The sequence below is a fragment of the Rutidosis leptorrhynchoides genome, chromosome 8 (assembly GCF_046630445.1).
Source record: "Rutidosis leptorrhynchoides isolate AG116_Rl617_1_P2 chromosome 8, CSIRO_AGI_Rlap_v1, whole genome shotgun sequence".
Lineage (NCBI taxonomy): Eukaryota > Viridiplantae > Streptophyta > Magnoliopsida > Asterales > Asteraceae > Rutidosis > Rutidosis leptorrhynchoides.
Genome location: NC_092340.1, coordinates 14,854,080 through 14,860,913, shown reverse-complemented (window position 1 = coordinate 14,860,913; position 6,834 = coordinate 14,854,080).

The following is a 6,834-nucleotide window of genomic DNA, read 5'->3' as shown; positions in this document are numbered from 1 at the left end:
TCGACAAAAGAGGTGTTGATCTCGACTAAATTCTTTGCCCACTATGCAACCTACACACAGAGTCTATTGAACACATACTATTTCAATGCACGCTTTCAACATCTATCTGGAATTCAATCCTACAATGGTGGAACCTGTAGTGACCCGAACTTTTCCATGTTTATATATATTAATTGAGATTGATATTTACATGATTAAATGTTTCCAACATGTTAAGCAATCAAACTTGTTAAGACTTGATTAATTGAAATAGGTTTCATATAGACAATTGACCACCCAAGTTGACCGGTGATTCACGAACGTTAAAACTTGTAAAAAAACTATATGATGACATATATATGGTTATATATATAGTTAACATGATATTATGATAAGTAAACATATCATTAATTATATTAACAATGAACTACATATGTAAAAACAAGACTACTAACTTAATGATTTTGAAACGAGACATATATGTAACGTTTATCGTTGTAACGACATTTAATGTATATATATCATATTAAGAGATATTCGTACACCATAATATCATGATAATATAATAATTTAAAATCTCTTTTGTTATTATAAACATTGGGTTAACAACATTTAACAAGATCGTTAACCTAAAGGTTTCAAAACAACACTTACATGTAACGACTAACGATGACTTAACGACTCAGTTAAAATGTATATACATGTAGTGTTTTAATATGTATTTATACACTTTTGAAAGACTTCAATACACTTATCAAAATACTTCTACTTAACAAAAATGCTTACAATTACATTCTCGTTCAGTTTCATCAACAATTCTACTCGTATGCACCCGTATTCGTACTCGTACAATACACAGCTTTTAGATGTATGTACTATTGGTATATACACTCCAATGATCAGCTATTAGCAGCCCATGTGAGTCACCTAACACATGTGGGAACCATCATTTGGCAACTAGCATGAAATATCTCATAAGATTACAAAAATATGAGTAATCATTCATGACTTATTTACATGAAAACAAAATTACATATCCTTTATATCTAATCCATACACCAACGACCAAAAACACCTACAAACACTTTAATTCTTCAATTTTCTTCATCTAATTGAACTCTCTCAAGTTCTATCTTCAAGTTCTAAGTGTTCTTCATAAATTCCAAAAGTTCTAGTTTCATAAAATCAAGAATACTTTCAAGTTTGCTAGCTCACTTCCAATCTTGTAAGGTGATCATCCAACCTCAAGAAATCTTTGTTTCTTACAGTAGGTTATCATTCTAATACAATGTAATAATCATATTCAAACTTTGGTTCAATTTCTATAACTATAACAATCTTATTTCAAGTGATGATCTTACTTGAACTTGTTTTCGTGTCATGATTTTGCTTCAAGAACTTTGAGCCATCCAAGGATCCATTGAAGCTAGATCCATTTTTCTCTTTTCCAGTAGGTTCATCCAAGGAACTTAAGGTAGTAATGATGTTCATAACATCATTCGATTCATACATATAAAGCTATCTTATTCGAAGGTTTAAACTTGTAATCACTAGAACATAGTTTAGTTAATTCTAAACTTGTTCTCAAACAAAAGTTAATCCTTCTAACTTGACTTTTAAAATCAACTAAACACATGTTCTATATCTATATGATATGCTAACTTAATGATTTAAAACCTGGAAACACGAAAAACACCGTAAAACCGGATTTACGCCGTCGTAGTAACACCGCGGGCTGTTTTGGGTTAGTTAATTAAAAACTATGATAAACTTTGATTTAAAAGTTGTTATTCTGAGAAAATGATTTTTATTATGAACATGAAACTATATCCAAAAATTATGGTTAAACTCAAAGTGGAAGTATGTTTTCTAAAATGGTCATCTAGACGTCGTTCTTTCGACTGAAATGACTACCTTTACAAAAACGACTTGTAACTTATTTTTCCGACTAGAAACCTATACTTTTTTTGTTTAGATTCATAAAATAGAGTTCAATATGAAACCATAGCAATTTGATTCACTCAAAACGGATTTAAAATGAAGAAGTTATGGGTAAAACAAGATTGGATAATTTTTCTCATTTTAGCTACGTGAAAATTGGTAACAAATCTATTCCAACCATAACTTAATCAACTTGTATTATATATTATGTAATCTTGAGATACCATAGACACGTATACAATGTTTCGACCTATCATGTCGACACATCTATATATATTTCGGAACAACCATAGACACTCTATATGTGAATGTTGGAGTTAGCTATACAGGGTTGAGGTTGATTCCAAAATATATATAGTTTGAGTTGTGATCAATACTGAGATACGTATACACTGGGTCGTGGATTGATTCAAGATAATATTTATCGATTTATTTCTGTACATCTAATTGTGGACAACTAGTTGTAGGTTACTAACGAGGACAGCTGACTTAATAAACTTAAAACATCAAAATATATTAAAAGTGTTGTAAATATATTTTGAACATACTTTGATATATATGTATATATTGTTATAGGTTCGTGAATCAACCAGTGGCCAAGTCTTACTTCCCGACGAAGTAAAAATCTGTGAAAGTGAGTTATAGTCCCACTTTTAAAATCTAATATTTTTGGGATGAGAATACATGCAGGTTTTATAAATGATTTACAAAATAGACACAAGTACGTGAAACTACATTCTATGGTTGAATTATCGAAATCGAATATGCCCCTTTTTATTAAGTCTGGTAATCTAAGAATTAGGGAACAGACACCCTAATTGACGCGAATCCTAAAGATAGATCTATTGGGCCTAACAAACCCCATCCAAAGTACCGGATGCTTTAGTACTTCGAAATTTATATCATATCCGAAGGGTGTCCCGGAATGATGGGGATATTCTTATATATGCATCTTGTTATTGTCGGTTACCAGGTGTTCACCATATGAATGATTTTTATCTCTATGTATGGGATGTGTATTGAAATATGAAATCTTGTGGTCTATTGTTACGATTTGATATATATAGGTTAAACCTATAACTCACCAACATTTTTGTTGACGTTTTAAGCATGTTTATTCTCAGGTGATTATTAAGAGCTTCCGCTGTCGCATACTTAAATAAGGACAAGATTTGGAGTCCATGCTTGTATGATATTGTGTAAAAACTGCATTCAAGAAACTTATTTTGTTGTAACATATTTGTATTGTAAACCATTATGTAATGGTCGTGTGTAAACAGGATATTTTAGATTATCATTATTTGATAATCTACGTAAAGCTTTTTAAACCTTTATTGATGAAATAAAGGTTATGGTTTGTTTAAAAATGAATGCAGTCTTTGAAAAACGTCTCATATAGAGGTCAAAACCTCGCAACGAAATCAATTAATATGGAACGTTTTTAATCAATAAGAACGGGACATTTCAGTTGGTATCCGAGCGTTGGTCTTAGAGAACCAGAAAATTTGCATTAGTGTGTCTTATCGAGTTTGTTAGGATGCATTAGTGAGTCTGGACTTCGACCGTGTTTTCTTTAAAAATGATTGCTTAACATTTTTGTTGGAAACTATATATTTTTAACATATGAATATTATGTGATATATTAATCTCTTAACGTGTTTGATATTATGTGATAGATGTCTACCTCTAGAACAAGTCCCATTGACTCACCTAATAATAATGAAGAGTCAAATGTAAATTGGAATGATTTGTGGACTGATTCACAAGTTCCCGAAGAGGAACCGGAAGAAGAGTCGGAACTGGAAGAAGAATCGGAACCGGAAGAAGAATCGGAACCGGATGAAGAAATAGAACCGGTGGGGGAAATAATAAAACGGTTAAGTAAAAGAAAATCCTCAACCAACCGACCAAAGTTAATTATGGTCAATGGTGTTTCCGCCAAGGAAGCAAAATATTGGGAGGATTACCAATTCTCCGATGAATCGGATTCCGATGAGAATTCCGATGATGTTATAGAAATTACCCCAACTGAATTTAAAAAGGCAAAAGAAAATAATAAGGGAAAGGGCATAAAAATAGAGAAATCTAATTCCAACCCCGATGAACTTTATATGTATCGTCAACCCCCGAAGTCCTTAAGTTGTAACAATGACCCGGGAACCTCTAAACCACCAGGTTTTTCTAAACCAATGTGGACAACGACGACTCGTATTAGGGGAACATCATATATCCCTAGAAACTTGGCAAAACGAACCAAAACCGAAGAAGAAGAAACGAGCGAGTCGGAATAAGATAGTTGTATTCGTGTGGTGTAATATATGGAATATAGTGTTCTTATGCTTTATGATATATGTAAAAATTGCTTGTATTAATAAGTATTTTTTTTATGAATCTAACTCTTGTCTATTTTACAGTTTAAAAACACAAAATGGATAGACAACCCAATATTTTAAGAGACCTACCCGGAGACATGATTGATGAAATCTTGTCTAGAGTCGGCCAGAATTCTTCGGCACAACTATTTAAGGCGAGATCAGTTTGTAAGACATTCGAAGAACGTTCCAAGAATGTCTTGGTTTATAAGAGACTTTCGTTTGAAAGATGGGGGATATCACATTGGGAAACCCAAAAGTTACGATGTGTTTACTTTGACGCATATATTGCGGGGAACCCAAATGCTATTTTACGCAACGGGTTAAGAAATTATTTTGACTCAATATATCCGAATATTGGACTTCGTGATTTAGAAAAAGCGGCTAACATGCAACATAAAGAAGCATGTTATGCTTACGGATTAGTAATGTTCGCTTCTCACCAAAGTGAGAACAAGAACATCGGGCTACAACTATTAAACAAAACGTTTCCACAAGTGACAGAGTCGGTAATTGGGGTAAGAAATGAGGTTTTTAGATTATTACGGGACTGTTGGACATTACGTAACCCTCGTCCCTTTGATGACGTTACAACACGCTGTCTTATCAACGGCCATAACGGTTATGTTGCACAAGACCAAGGATGGGAAGTAGTCCTAGTAAAACCAGAATGCATGACTTGTTTCTGGACGTATGAATTACGTGTCTTTATTGCCTTTGCTGAACGACTTGTGTACTAGCTAGAATTATCTTCACAACTATCTTGTATCAAAGTTATTGTGTGCTATATTTCATGCTTTATGTAAAATAAGCGGTATTGTAAGTTTGTAAAATATTGTATAAAAGTTTGAACGCGAAATATTATTATAATCAGTTTTTCATATAGAATTGTAGTAGTTGAATTGTATATTAGCTACTAAGTATGAACTTAACGGGTAGGTACTACCCGAATTTAAACTTATAAAACGCTAATATGAAGAAAAAGCTTTTATAAATGAGTTCATATTATGCTACGAAATACTATTAACTACTCTTAATATTCTGTATGATTAACTTGTTCCATTTAACTATTTTGAAGGAAATGGCACCGACTACTCGACACACCGTGAATATGAATGAAGAGGAATTCCGTACTTTTCTAGCTTCAAACATAGCCGCAGTACAGGCTGCGCTACATACCAACAATAACCTTGGATCTAGCAGTACAGGAAATCGTGTAGGATGCACCTACAAAGAATTCACTGCCTGCAAACCTTTGGAATTTGATGGAACCGAAGGACCGATCGGATTGAAACGGTGGACCGAGAAGGTTGAATCGGTGTTTGCCATAAGTAAGTGTACCGAAGAGGACAAAGTGAAGTACGCTACGCATACCTTCACAGGTTCTGCGTTAACATGGTGGAATACCTATCTAGAGCAAGTGGGACAAGACGATGCGTACGCACTACCGTGGTCAGCATTCAAGCACTTGATGAACGAGAAGTACCGTCCCAGAACCGAGGTCAATAAGCTCAAGACAGAACTTAGAGGGTTACGAACCCAAGGATTTGATATTACCACGTACGAAAGACGATTCACAGAATTGTGCCTATTGTGTCCGGGAGCATTCGAAGATGAGGAAGAGAAGATCGACGCGTTTGTGAAAGGATTACCGGAAAGAATCCAAGAAGATATAAGTTCACACGAGCCCGCCTCCATACAACAGGCATGTAGAATGGCTCACAAACTAGTGAACCAGATTGAAGAAAGAATTAAAGAACAGACTGCTGAAGAGGCCAATGTGAAGCAAGTCAAAAGAAAGTGGGAGGAAAACGGTGATAAGAATCACCAATACAACAATAACAACAATTACAACAATAATCGCAACAATTATCCCAACAATCGCAACATCAATCGCAACTACAACAAACGGCCCAACAACAACAACAACAACAACAACAACAACTACAACAATCATCCCAACAACAATAATAACCGCAACAACAACAACAATCAGAAGCAACTATGCCAAAGGTGTGAAAAGAATCACTCGGGGTTCTGCACCAAATTTTGCAACAAGTGTAAAAGAAATGGTCATAGCGCGGCGAATTGTGAGGTCTACGGACCAGGGGTTAATAGAACGAAAGGAACAAATGGTGTCGGAACGAGTAATGGCGGAGCAAGTAGTGTCGGAGCAAGTTATGCCAATGTAGTTTGTTATAAATGTGGAAAACCAGGCCACATTATTAGAAATTGCCCGAACCAGGAGAACACGAATGGACAAGGCCGTGGAAGAGTTTTCAATATTAATGCGGTAGAGGCACAGGAAGACCCGGAGCTTGTTACGGGTACGTTTCTTATTGACAATAAATCTGCTTACGTTTTATTTGATTCGGGTGCGGATAGAAGCTATATGAGTAGAGATTTTTGTGCTAAATTAAGTTGTCCATTGACGCCTTTGGATAGTAAATTTTTACTCGAATTAGCAAATGGTAAATTAATTTCAGCAGATAATATATGTCGGAATCGAGAAATTAAACTGGTTAACGAAACATTTAAGATT